Raw genomic sequence first — 13510 nt, 5'->3', positions numbered from 1 at the left:
CCCACTGAGTCATTCTAGAAATATGAATGAGTCCTCGTAAGAATTACTTCAAAGATGATTCTTGTATAAAGAGTGTTTAAGGCCAGGGTACAGGGGGGAAACTGCTATTGCATACTATGAGCTGTGTTCAAAAAGAAACCAGACCTACCACAGCAACAGCAGAGGTAAATAATGGGGTGAGTGACAAGAGTTAAGAGGAGGTTTAGATTTCCTATTGGGCGAGGAGGGGTTTATTGGTTTTCTATCTCTTGGCATCAATGAAATTATCTAAAATTAAGAATGTTGATGGATTGTGGACTTTGGGCCTTCTACATGATGCCGGATGAATACAGGTAGATGACGGATGCACTGACAGAAAAGTAGATCGGTGAACAATGGTGTATACTTATGAACTGAGGTAGTGCTGCTACGAAAAGGAACAATGTCGTGAGGCATGCAACGATGTGAATGAACATGTGGGACATTTGGCGAGACAAAATAAGCCTGGAACAAAAAAACAACTATAGTATGGCCACCTTTAGGAAATCCTTCTAAGAAAATAGGAGCCTAGATCGTAAGATTTTAGAGAGACACATTAAGTCCCGAGTGGTGATTATTATTTCTGGATTTTGAGAGGCTGTTTTATATATGTAAATATATATATTTAGAGATAAGAATGAAGCCAAACAGGTTGGGGTTAAAGTAATTCAGAAAATAGGGGTAAGGAAGACAGTGTCTATATTTTAGAACCACACTGTTCTAGTTTGCTAGCTGCCAGAATGCAACACACTGGAGATGGATTGGCTTTTAATAAAAGAGGATTTATTTTGTTAGTTCTTCAGAGGAAAGGCAGCTGACTTTGAACTGGGGTTCTTTCTTACATGGGAAGGCACAGGGTGATCTCTGCTGGCCTTCTCTCCAGGTCTCTGGGTTCCAACAGCTTTCCCCAGGGTGATTTCTTTCTACATTCTCCTAAGGCCTGGGCTGAGCTGCTTTGGCTGTGCTACATTGAGCACTCTCATTTAAACAACAGCCAATTAAATCAAACATCATTCATTGCAGCAGGCACGCCTCCTAACCACTGCAGATATAATCTGCAACAGTTGAGGTCCACATGCCATTGGCTCATGTCCACAGCAATAGTACTAGGTATCTTCACCTGGCCATGTTGACACCTGAATCTAACTACCACACACGCATACTCTTTTGAGACCAATGGAAGAAAGGTTTATTTGATCTGGAACTGTAAATTTCTGTAGTGCATAATCTAATTCAACTCTCTGTATAGCTCATTTGAAAAATTGAAACACAGGAAGCACAATAAGAAAGAGGTCCTTTAATCCTGATTAGATTATTGTAATGCCTGGAAACATCCTAGAATATATTAACCAGGTAATCAAAAAGTATTGGCAAAGTCCCCTGAGGGAGGGGAGGAAGAATATGGAGCTATTAAACCTTACCATTAGGGAATGCCCTGATAGTGTCAAACTTTAGGGATATCCAAATCAATAGGCCATGCCCTCGATCATGAGGCTTATTCTTGTGAAGCTTATGTAGGTAGCAGAGAAGCTTAGGGTACCTATAGGCATGCCTAAAAGTTACTTCTGGAGGACCTCTGTTGTTGCTCAGATGTGGCCTCAGTCTCTGTAAGTCCAACTCAGCGAGTGACATCATTGTCCTTCCCCTTATGTGGGACATGACATCTAGGGATGAAAGTCTCCCTGGCGACGTGGAAGATGACTCCAAGGGATGAAACCAGACCTGGCACCTAGGGATCAGCAATTACATCCTGACCAAAAGGGGGAAAAGAAGTGTAATTCAAAACGTATCAAATGAACATGAATGCTGAATCATTAAATTGATACCTCTTTTAGTCTCCAGTATTTTATAGCATTTAGAAGTAAAAAACCAAAATTGTGAAATTATAACCCATGTCAAAGTCTGAAATTAGTTCTACAACTAAATGTGGTGCTGTCTTGGAAATATATAGTTTTGTATATATATTATTTTTCACAAAAAAAAGAAGGAAAAAAGTTGTGATGATAAAAAAGTATTTAGGCACTCTAGCCTCCCATATTCTGGAGTAGCTAGAAGGAAAAATATGAGACAATCATATGGTAGCCCATGACAAACTCTGGGATCTATTCAGTAACCACTTGTTGAAGAGTGCTTTGAAAACTTTAAAACTATTTGAAAACTATTGCTTATTTCTTTGCTTCGTGTATATGTTATACTACACAATAAAAAGTTAAAAAAACAAAAGAAAAAAAAATACGGGAGGTGGTACATGAAAACTTTGTATTAATCCAATTCCAGAAGACTTTCTTTGTTCCTCTTTTGCTATAGTGTGTCTATGCATATATAAAATTTGATATTGTAAAGTTGAATATGCACCTATTATATTATTCAGATAATCCATTTTTAAGTTGGAGAAACTCCTGCACATTTGGTCAAGGAGACATGTAAGTGAACTATTCATAATTGTAAAATAATAAACAACCTGTTTCAGGTCAGGTGTCCCAGGAAACAGACTCTGAGACAAAATTAACGTGCAGGAAGTTTATTGGAGATGGCTTTGGGATCAACAATGGGTGGGGCACAATACAGTTACAACAAAGGCCTTGGCCAATTCATTAAGAGCTCTGGAGCTGGGATGACCTTCAGAGTTGTCCAGCTCTGAGGCAAGGGAGCTGGCCCTTCTCTTTCCACCCACTCATTTTCCCACTCTCAAACAGTCATGGGATACAGATACCCTATGGAAGGGTTGTGATGTAGGGCTAGATCAATCTCTTAGGCTGAGGGCAATACTTAGAGAAGGTCTCAGCTGAGGGCTATCAGTTACTAACACTCCCTCCTCCCACTTCCTACCAAAGGCTAGGGAGCTTTAAGGGAGCTGGTGGCTATGAGGGTCTATACCTGCTTACTCTTCTATGCCTCTAGAAAACCAACTGGATCATCTTTAGAAACAACTCTCCAAGGGGTGGACTAGATAGCAATCTGTAGAAGAGGGATCTGACACTGGCAGGCAATGGTGTATTTGTGACCCTGCTCCTACCTATATGTTCTAGTTTGCTAGCTGCCAGAATACAACACACCAGAGATGGATTGGCTTTTAATAAAAGAGGATGTATTTCATTAGTTCTTCAGAGGAAAGATAGCTAACTTTCAACTGAGGTTCTTTCTTACGTGGGAAGGCACAGGGTGATCTCTGCTGGCCTTCTCTCCAAGTCTCTGGGTTCCAACAACATTCTCCAGGGTGATTTCTTTCTGCATCTCCAAAGGCCTGGGCTGAGTTGCAAGTGCTGAGATGAGGTATGCTGAGCTGCTTGGGCTGTGCTACGTTGAGCTCTCTCATTTAAGCACCAGCCAATTAAATCAAACATCATTCATTGCAGCAGGCACGCCTCCTAGCCGACTGCAGATGTAATGAGCAAGAGATGAGGTTCATGTACCATTGGCTCATGTCCACAGCTACAGAACTGAGCACCTTCACCTGGCCAAGTTGACACCTGAACCTAACCACGACACTACACTTCCCCAGTCCCATGGAGCAGAACACTTTTCTTCACGTGAGCTCCATCTGGGGGTAAGGGAGGAGGTGGGGAGGGAGCTTTAAACAGGACAAGGAAAAGATATTTTAAAACTAGATTAGAGTTATTAAGTCACTATACTGGGCTGAAGTTACTTGAAGGGACTGAGACTCCTTTATCTGTCAACCTTAAGCTTCCCCCTTTTCTCCTTTCCCCAGAATTGGGAGTGGAAATGGAAAGAGGGGTCCACAAATGAGAAGACATCTAAGATGTTTTATAATTCAGCATTTCCATGAGATGTCTTTTTGTGAGTTCTTTGGAATAAAAATAAAACTGGTTTATGCATCACTGGTCAGGCAGATCTGTTACACGTAACTATGTTGCTCCCTGTATTTTAGCTAGCATGAGCCTGTATCTCAGTAACTGGGCATCCTGGGTAAGGACAGGGAGTAGGTGCCCTCCACAACTAGGTCCAATCCCAGAAAATGCTGACAATGATGGTCAGCTGCTGTCAGGTGGGTCCTATGCAGCTCCTGCCTACTTTTCCTTAGAACATACCATGATCATGTCCATCTTTCTCATTTTCAACTGATTCCTTACAGTAAGAATTTCGCTTACTGAGGGCTCTCTTTGTATGTGTTAAATAGATTTATGACATAATTTGTTCAGTGTTTCTTCATGTCCATAAAATTAGAGGAATTTGGCTTAGATTTTAGCTTGAGAGAATTAGGCTAGGGTGTTTTCTAACAAGAATAATAATCTAGTGCCAAAGTTAAGTCCCTGGAAAGTCTAGGGCTCTCCCAGCACCTCAAAAAACAGGCTGACAAAAAGCCATGAGTGTTCTCAGATGGCTTAGACCTGAAGGCATGTACTGCTGTCGATCAGCTCCTTGAAAGCCTTTCTAGATTGAGATTCTATGACCTGTAGACAAAGTACATATCAGTCATGCCTGAGAAGTTAGTGGACAACGTTTTGCTGGTGGAAATTAAATTTTTGAAAATTCAGGGAGCTATCGGAACTCTGAGCATAAGTTAAGTCTTTGGGAAATACTAACAGGGTAGTTAGAAGGTTGCTTGGATTGAGATTCTCAAACTCCTTGTGAAAGACAGGTCTGGTGTTTGCCCCAGTTTCTTGCCAGGAACTAGACAAAAGGCTGGTGCAGTTACCTGTTCTCACCACTGGGACCTAAAATCTTCTCTGCTTTGACTTCCTTCTTGTGGTAGTTAGATTCAGTTGTCAACTTGGCCTGGTGAGCGTACCTAGTTTTGTTGCTACGGGCATGAGCCAATGGTACGTGAACCTCATCTGTTGCTGATTTACATCTGCAGTCGGCTAGGAGGCGTGCCTGCTGCAATGAAGGACGTTTGACTTAATTGGCTGGTGCTTAAATGAGAGACCAAACGTAGCACAGCCTAAGCAGCTTGGTGCTCCTCATCTCAGCACTTGTAGCTCAGCCCAGGCCTTAGGAGATGCAGAAAGAAGTCACCCCGGGGAAAGTTGTTGGAACCCAGGGGCCTGGAGAGAAGGCCAGCAGAGACCATCCTGTGCCTTTCCACGTAAGAAAGAACCTCAGTAGAAAGTTAGCTGCCTTTCCTCTGAAGAACTAACAAAATAAATCCCCTTTTATTAAAAGCCAAACCATCTCCAGTGTGTTGCATTCCGGCAGCTAGCAAACTAGAACAGAGTTGGTACCGGAGAGTGGGGTGCTGCTGCAGTTTGCAAATACCAGGTCTGTTGGAACGGTGTTTTGGATGGCTAAGGGGAAGACTTTGGAGGAACCGTGAACAGATTGATGAAGAAGTCCTGGAGTGCTTGAAGAGACTGTTGGTGTAAATGGGACAACTGCCAATCCTGACAAAGGAGGAGACAAAAGGGAAAAAATTGGAATTTGCAGAGTGAGAACCATGGAAGCTGGGGTCTGAAGCCAAGAAACCTTGGCTAGGAGAGTGGACCCACCCATATACAGGGAGAGGGTAAGTTTACCCTGAAGGGCGAGGATGAGTCTCCCCTCTCATTGCAGTGGAAGTTGTGCAGCCTCGGGCCTCGGAAAAGGCGTAGCATGCTCCTTGGGGGACTGGGAGAGCCTGGCTGCCACCACGTGAAGGGGTTGAGCATGTGCCCCAGAAATGACAGAGAGCCCAGAGGTGGTCCTGATGCCTGGAGAGAGTGGAGCCGAGAGGTGGTCTCCTCAATGTTCCCCGAGGTTGATTTGGAAAGAGGCGGGCCACTGCATAGGCCCTTGGAAGGGGTGGGACTGCCACTTTCTAAAGCCGAAGGATAAATGACTTTCAGACTTTGAAATCCCATGGTGCTTGCCCTGCAGGTTTTACATCTGTGTTTCTTCCAATTTCTCCCTATGGAAATGAAAATCTGTATCCTGTGAATATCCTCCTTTGCATATTGGCACCGGACTTGTTTTGAGATTCACAGGTCCACAGCCAAAGAGAATATTTTGCACCTGTTTAAGGTGATGTGAGTAGTGGCCAAGTTGACAAGGGGTGGATATGTGGTAGTTAGATTCAGTTGTCAACTTGGCCAGGTAAAGGCACCTAGTCCTGTTGCTGTGGACATGAGCCAATGGTAGGTGAACCTCATCTGTTGCTAATTACATCTGCAGTCAGCTAGGAGGCGTGCCTGCTGCAATGAAGGACGTTTGACTTAATTGGCTGGTGCTTAAATGAGAGAGCTCAACGTAGCACAGTCTAAGCAGCTTGGCATTCCTCATCTCAGCACTTGCAGCTCAGCCCAGGCCTTTGGAGATGCAGAAAGAAGTCACCCTAGGGAAAGTTGTTGGAACCCAGGGGCCTGGAAAGAAGACCAGCAGAGATCATCCTGTGCCTTCCACGTAAGAAAGAGCCTCAGTGGAAAGTTAGCTGCCTTTCCTCTGAAGAACTAACAAAATAAATCCCCTTTTATTAAAAGCCAATCTGTCTCTGGTGTGTTGCATTCTGGCAGCTAGCAAACTAGAACACTTCTGATCATAACTTTCATGTATATTTGTTCCACACTATTTACACTGGTGCTTCTAATGGCACCTCACAAGAGATTGGCTATGGCATCTCTGCCTTTAACTCCACAAAACTAAAATAACTACATGTTTCTCAAACCACCCCACGTCCCCAGTTGGGGGGCCTCAAGAAAATGGCTGGTAAAATTTGGTGGTGTGTTTAGGAAAGACAGATGGGCACTGTGTTTCTGAACCTGCTGAAGTACAGGACTGTGTGAGGTACAGGCCTTTGAGAACTTGGATGGGTATAAGCTGGAGAGGAGCAAGGATGGCTCCTGGTATCCCCACCAATCTCCCAGCCTTGATACCACTCAGTGCAGGGTTTACAGGATTGCTTATGCTCCTGCTGAGACTATCTCTTCCCTGGCCTCAACAGTGCCCATTTGAGGATTGAAAGGTTTCATAAAACTCAGTTTGTCCATGCAGATCATCTTCCTCTCGAACATTCCATACTTACTAATACAAATTTCTTGAGAGGCAGGCCTAATGAGGTTGTAATAAACAACTGATTAACACCCTTCCGAGAGACTCTCAGGATTAATACCAACATGCCCTATAAACCCTGTATCCCGTCATTCTAAGAAGCCCAAACTATAGGTAATCCTCCTAATACAGATTGCCTCTGTGTATGTTTTTATACATTCCTAAACTAACTCAAGCTTCCCAGACATCTCTTTTCTATCAACAAATGTTTATGATGACATCCAGGCATAGTGCTTTAAATAGGAACTAGAGGTTGAGGATTTCCAAATTTTATGTCCTTGGCCTCAGCCCTGGACTTGAAACTCAGATATTCAGTATTCTAACATCTCTATTTAGAAGTCTGATAGGCATCTCAATCTCAACTAGTCTGAAACTATCTACTCCAAATCTGCTCTTACTCCATTCAGTCAGTTGCTAAACCAAAAACTTTGGAGTTATCTTTTATTTTTTACAAAAATGTAAAGAATATTTATTATTGATTACTGCTTACTTGATTTTTTACAGTTAGATATTTTTTCAATAAACCAAATAATAGGTTCACATATTTTTATTACAGCATGCTTTAGCAATTACCACTTGTTTATTATATAATTTTACAAGATTGAGAAATACCACTTACTGGTCTAAATTGAAGTCACCTACTATCTATCTAGAAATAGATATTCCTTTTTCTGATGTTCTGTTTATCGAGGGGATAGAAAAAGGAATTGTCATATTACGTCTGGGCTAAAAAGCATTCTTTTAATAAATTACATTTTAATTTGTCTTTAACTGGAATGTGCCTTATCATCAATGTCTATATTTAAGTTTTCTTCTTATTACTGTTTGGAGTTATCTTTGACTCTTCATTTTCCCTTACCCCTTTTATACAGCATCCCCCGCCCCCCCCCCCCAACAAATTCTATTGATGTGCTTCCTTCAAAGTAACCATCTCCACTGCAACCATTTTAAACCATCATCTTTCACCAGGGCAACTGCAATAATCTCTTCTTTTCTCACCTTTGCCTCTTATTATCCCATTGTCTTCAAGCATCAATGAGAATAATCCTTTTTAAAACAGGTCAGGTCAAGTCATTCTCCAGCATATCCCTTCTTTTTTTTTTTTTTTTTTTTTAAAGGAAAGACAGAGAGAAGGAAGGAAGGAAGGAAGGGAAACATTTTTAAACATTTTCTTGTTTTATTGTATTCTGTTTCTCCGTTTTTGTTACATGGGCTGGGGCCGGGAATCGAACCGAGGTCCTCCGGCATAGCAGGCAAGCACTTTGCCCGCTGAGCCACCGCGGCCCGCCCCCATATCCCTTCTTTTATTGGTTACTCATCTCTTGGATAAGTTATTTGATTCTTTCCATGGCATAAGGCAATACGTATCTTGCCTTTGCCTATCTCTTTTTAAAAAATATTTCTGAAATATCTTCACACACCATACAGTCCATCCAAAGTATACAATCATTGGCTCACAATATGATCACATAGTTGTGTATTCTTCACCATGATTGTTCTGTTTTTAGAACATCTGCATCACTCCAGAAAAACAAAAAGACAAAAGAAAAAACCCATACATTCCATACCCTGTACCCCTCCCTCACTGACAACTAGTATTGCAATCCACTCAATCTATTTTACACCCATTATCCCCTCCATTATTTATTTTTGTCCTTATTGTTTTACTCATCTGTCTATGCCCTGGATAAAGGGTGCAAGAGACACAAGGTTTTCACAATCACACAGTCAGACTAAAAATTATATAGTTAGACAATCTTCAAGAATCAAGGCTACTGGAATACAGTTCAACAGTTTTAGGTACTTTCCTCTAGCTACTCCAATACCCTATAAACTAAAAAGGGATATCTATATAATGCATAAGAATGACCTCCAGGATAACCGCTTGATACTATTTGAAATCTCTCAGCCACTGAAACTTATTTTGTCTCATTTTTCTCTTCCCCCTTGTGGTTAAGAAGGTGTGCTGGTTTGAAAGGATACTTCATGATCATCCTTATTCCTTATCTTCTGGGTAATAGCAGCTCTTCAGTGTGAATTTCCACTTTCAGATGTTATTGCTGTATTTACTATTTTTTTAACTTTTTTATTGTATAGTATAACATATATACAAAGCAAAGAAATAAAAAAGCAAAAGCTTTCAAAGCACTCTTCAACAGGTGGTTACAGAACAGATCCCAGAGTTTGTCATGGGCTACCATATGATCCTCTCAGGTTTTTCCTTCTAGCTGCTCCAGAATATAGGAGGCTAGGGGGCCTAAATACTTTTCTTTAATCATCACAATCGACTTTTTTCCTTCTTTTTTTTTTGAAAAATAACGTCTATAAATTTCAAAGCACAGCACCACAATTAGTTGTAGAACATATTTCAGACTTTGACGTAAGTTACAATTTCACAATTTTAGGTTTTTACTTTCAGCTGCTCTAAAATACCGGAGACTAAAAGAGATATCAGTTTAATGATTCAGCATTCATATTCATTTGTTGAGTCCTATCTTCTACGTATAATTCCACCATCACCTTTGATCTTTCCATACCTCTCACTGGGGTTGTTTGGGCTCTGGAAATTCTAAATTTTTGCTGTTGGGAGGGTCTGTCACTAATGTGGAGTAGGGAGATAGAACTATCTGATGTTCTGGAGAGGCTGGGCTAGGTTTCAGGACTTATCTGGACCAGGGACCTATCTGGATGTTCTAGGTTTCTGGAAAGTTACTCTAGTGCATGGAACCCTTGTGGGATCTTATATATTGACCTCAGTGTTCTTTAGGATTGGCTGGAATGGTCCTGATTGCAGGACCAATTTTTTGGTCCCTATTTTATTAACACTTTGCATTATTGTGGTATATTTGTTACAATTGATAAAAGAATACTATTGTAATTGTATTATTAACTATAGAACTTGATTTACATTAGGGTTTGCTATTTGTGCTGTACAGTCCTGTTTTTTTATTCTAGTAACATATATACAACCTAAAATTTCCTCTTTTAACTACAAATAATAATTGAGTACTGTTAAGTTCACACTGTTGTGCTACCATCATCACCATCCATTACCAGAACTTTTCCATCAGATTATTTCTTTATGTGAAGGTATTGCTGTTTTTCAGTTGTGTGTGTGTAAAATAGCAAAAATAACATCTTCCTTATAGGTTTGTTATGAACATGAAACAAAGCAAAGTAATATCCATAGTATCTGGCATATAGTAGGAATGAGAAGGAAAAGGGAAGGGGAAAGAGGGAAGAGAAAAAGAAGAGAAAGAGGAAGACATTTTAGTTCCCTTCCCTATCTTCTAAAAAGGTTTATGTTCCCAAGACGTAAGAATTCTGTATTGGTAGATCTAAAGTCAGACTCTTTTTAATGCTGTGAGGATTCTCTATTAGATATTTTCAAGATTTCTTAAAAAGAAAACCTTCTCATAGGAGACTTTAGGAGCGAGAGGGCTTTAAAGGAAAATGAGGCTCAAGGCCAGGTTAACAACAGATTAATTCAACATGCAAAATAAAGTCTACTCACTGGATTATAGAGTTGTAATTTTTTTTTTTTTTTGGCAAATTAAAAAAAAATCTGTTTTAGAGAAAAATATGCCAATAAAAGTGCTGGTTGAAGGGAGAATGAGGTGGACTGGAAATGAAACATTTTCTCTTTCGCATTCCCTCCCTAGAGCCAGGGCAGGTCGGTTTACACACTCCATGGGTTCTCTGCTTGCTGTCCTAGCTGGTGTCACATTAACCTTGCTCCTCCAGGATCCATCCATGTCACCTCGTTACAATGACCAGCATGGTGAAGACTGTGACAGTCTGTAAACCCCTCTGTGGTGAGTGTCCGCCTACCTGCAGAAATACAAATTCAAGCCATTTCTAAGAGTCTGTTAACTGTTAAGTTAAAAGAAATAGATGTTTCCAAATTCATTCAGGAAGTTCAGAGAATAATTTTATGAAAATCATCAAACTGAGATGACAGAATAGCAGACAATACTGCAGACGCTGCCATGAGGAAGAACATTAGAAAAAGCTACAAACCACTGGGTAAGCAGAAATCAGAAGAAGAACTCAAGGATAAAAACCAGCTCTTAGAGGCTGTCATCAAGCAATTGCACATAAAGTTGACTGAAACTCAGGAAAAGCTGAAGGATATCACCCTGAAGGTAAATGGAATTCTGGAGAAATTTCAGGACAACTGTTTAGCAATTTTGGAGAGCAAGGGCATCAACCCAGTTTTAGGCAGGGAAACCCTGGCATTACAACAAGAATCCCCTACAGATCATACAGACTCAATATTGCTGTTAGAAACTGCAAGATGAGCTGTAGCTTTTTAATGAAAGCCAAAAAGCAGATGGAGGAGTTAGAGGCCTAAAAGTAAAGTTGAAAATGAAAGATTAAGAACGGACCTGGTTTCTGAACAGCAAACCATATCAAACAGTCAAATAGATGATTTTACAGTAGTCCTTGAGGAAATGGAGCAGCTATTAGAAAATGTGATTTAAAAGGAAGTGGCCACAGGGCTCCCTCTTGAGGATAGACTCTCAAGAGGAAGCCTTTTAGGACATGTTCTTGGCTATAATATAAGACTCACCATTCCCTAATGAAAGCAACTTCTGCAGTAGGATTAAAGACAGCTTTATGGTGGAATGAAGACTCCTCTGTTCAGCAGGTGTTCCCATCTTCAGATTGGTCAGCTCTCCAGAGCCTCACACATAAATAATGGAGGCCTACCAAAGAGGGGCATGGAGGCTTGGATCAACCTCCTAGACAGCAATGCAGCACACCATTAGAATCATAAGCTAAACCAGCCACAGCTAGAAGATCTTAAAGATCACATGTAGATTTGAGGGAAGGAAATCTTAATTGTACATTGGAGCACAGGTGCTCCCCAGGGGACACCATTCAGGAGCCATCCTGTCCCTTTCTAATTTGAAACACATTTCTGTCCCATCCGGTTCGACTTCTGTACCTCACCATCAATTTATGGACTTGAAGTCATTGAAATGGTTTGGCTTAGTAAGTGGGTTGATGGTAATCACACCTACCTGAAGCAAGACACCTTAGAGCTTTTGATCTAAGTCACTTGCAGTTTTTAAAAAGTGCTATTTTAAAATAAATATATCCATAAAAAAATGCATCTGAATAGATGTAACATGAAGTTCTGAGAAAAACAAGTAGCATTCCAAAATGGAACTGAGAGCTTGACCTGGGGTTTCCCTAGATTGATGCCTTTTAAAGAAAATGTTGCCATTATGATTAATGTTTTTCTTTATGGAAATTTTATTGATTTATAGATTCGCATGCAATTATGAAAAATACTACAGAAAGATCCCATAAATATTTCACTCGGTTTTCTCTAACATAACATATTACAAAACTGCAGTACAATTATCACAACCAGAATATTGATATTGATGCCACCCATCCATTTTATCCAAATATGCTAGGGTTTTACTTATACACATTTGTATGTGTGTGTATTTAGTTCTATACAATTTTATCCCATATGTAGGTCTGCTCAAATCTACCACCACAGTCAGTATACCAAACAGTCTCATCATTACAAGGACCTCTCATGTTGCCCTGTTATAATCACACCCACCTCTCTTCCCACCCTATCCCTAGTTCTTGGCAACACAACAACTAATCTGTTTTCCATTCCTAAAATTTTGTCATTTCAAAAATGTTATAAACAAACAAATATAATTGCTGAATCATTAAATTGATATTTCTTTTAGTCTCCAGTATCTTAGCGCAGCCAAAAGTCAAAACCTAGAACTGTGGAATTGGAACCCATACCAAACTCTGAAATCTGTTCTACTGCGAATTGTTCTGCTGTGTTTTGAAACTTATTGTGTTTTTGTATATATGTTATTTTTCACAAAAAAAAAGAAAAAAGTCAATTGTGATGATAAAAGAAGTATTTATTCTTCCTAGCCCATGTTCTGGAGCAGCTAGAAGGAAAAATCTGAGATGATGGTATGGTAACCCATGACAAACTCTGGGATCTGTCCTGTAACTATTTGTTGAAGAGTGCTTTGAAAACTACTGCTTTTTAATTTCTTTGCTTTGTGTATATGTTATATTATACAATTAAAAAAGTTTTTTAAAAAATGTTATATATGAAAACCATAAAACTTGGAGCATTTTGAAATATTAGGCTTATAAAAAAAGTTATATAAATGGAGTCACATAGTATGTAACATTGTTATATATAAAGCTTTTTTCATTCGGCAGAGTTCCCTAGAGATTCATACAAATTGTTGAGTGTGTCAGTATTTCACTCCTTTTTATTATTGATTAGTATTCCATGGTATGGAGTACCACAGTTTTTTAACCACTCACCTGTTGAAAGACCTCTAGGCTATTTCTGGTTTGGGGTCATTCAGAATAAAGCTGGTATGAACAGTCATGAACAATGCTCTATGTGAACTTAAAATGTTCATTTATCAAGAATAAATTCCCAAGAGTGCAATCACTGAATTCAAAGGTGGTTGCATATTTAGTTGTATAAAAAAATTCCCAAACT

The 13510-nt window shown here is 40.0% G+C and overlaps 1 pseudogene; it reads left to right on the top strand.

Moving 5' to 3' along the window:
- Positions 1-315: 315 nt before the first annotated feature.
- Positions 316-12832, top strand: LOC143662434 (small kinetochore-associated protein pseudogene; annotated as a pseudogene).
- The last annotated feature ends 678 nt before the right edge of the window (positions 12833-13510 follow it).

Source organism: Tamandua tetradactyla, chromosome 18, assembly GCF_023851605.1.
Source record: "Tamandua tetradactyla isolate mTamTet1 chromosome 18, mTamTet1.pri, whole genome shotgun sequence".
Taxonomy (NCBI): Eukaryota; Metazoa; Chordata; class Mammalia; order Pilosa; family Myrmecophagidae; genus Tamandua; species Tamandua tetradactyla.
This window is presented reverse-complemented; position numbering and strand designations above follow the sequence as displayed.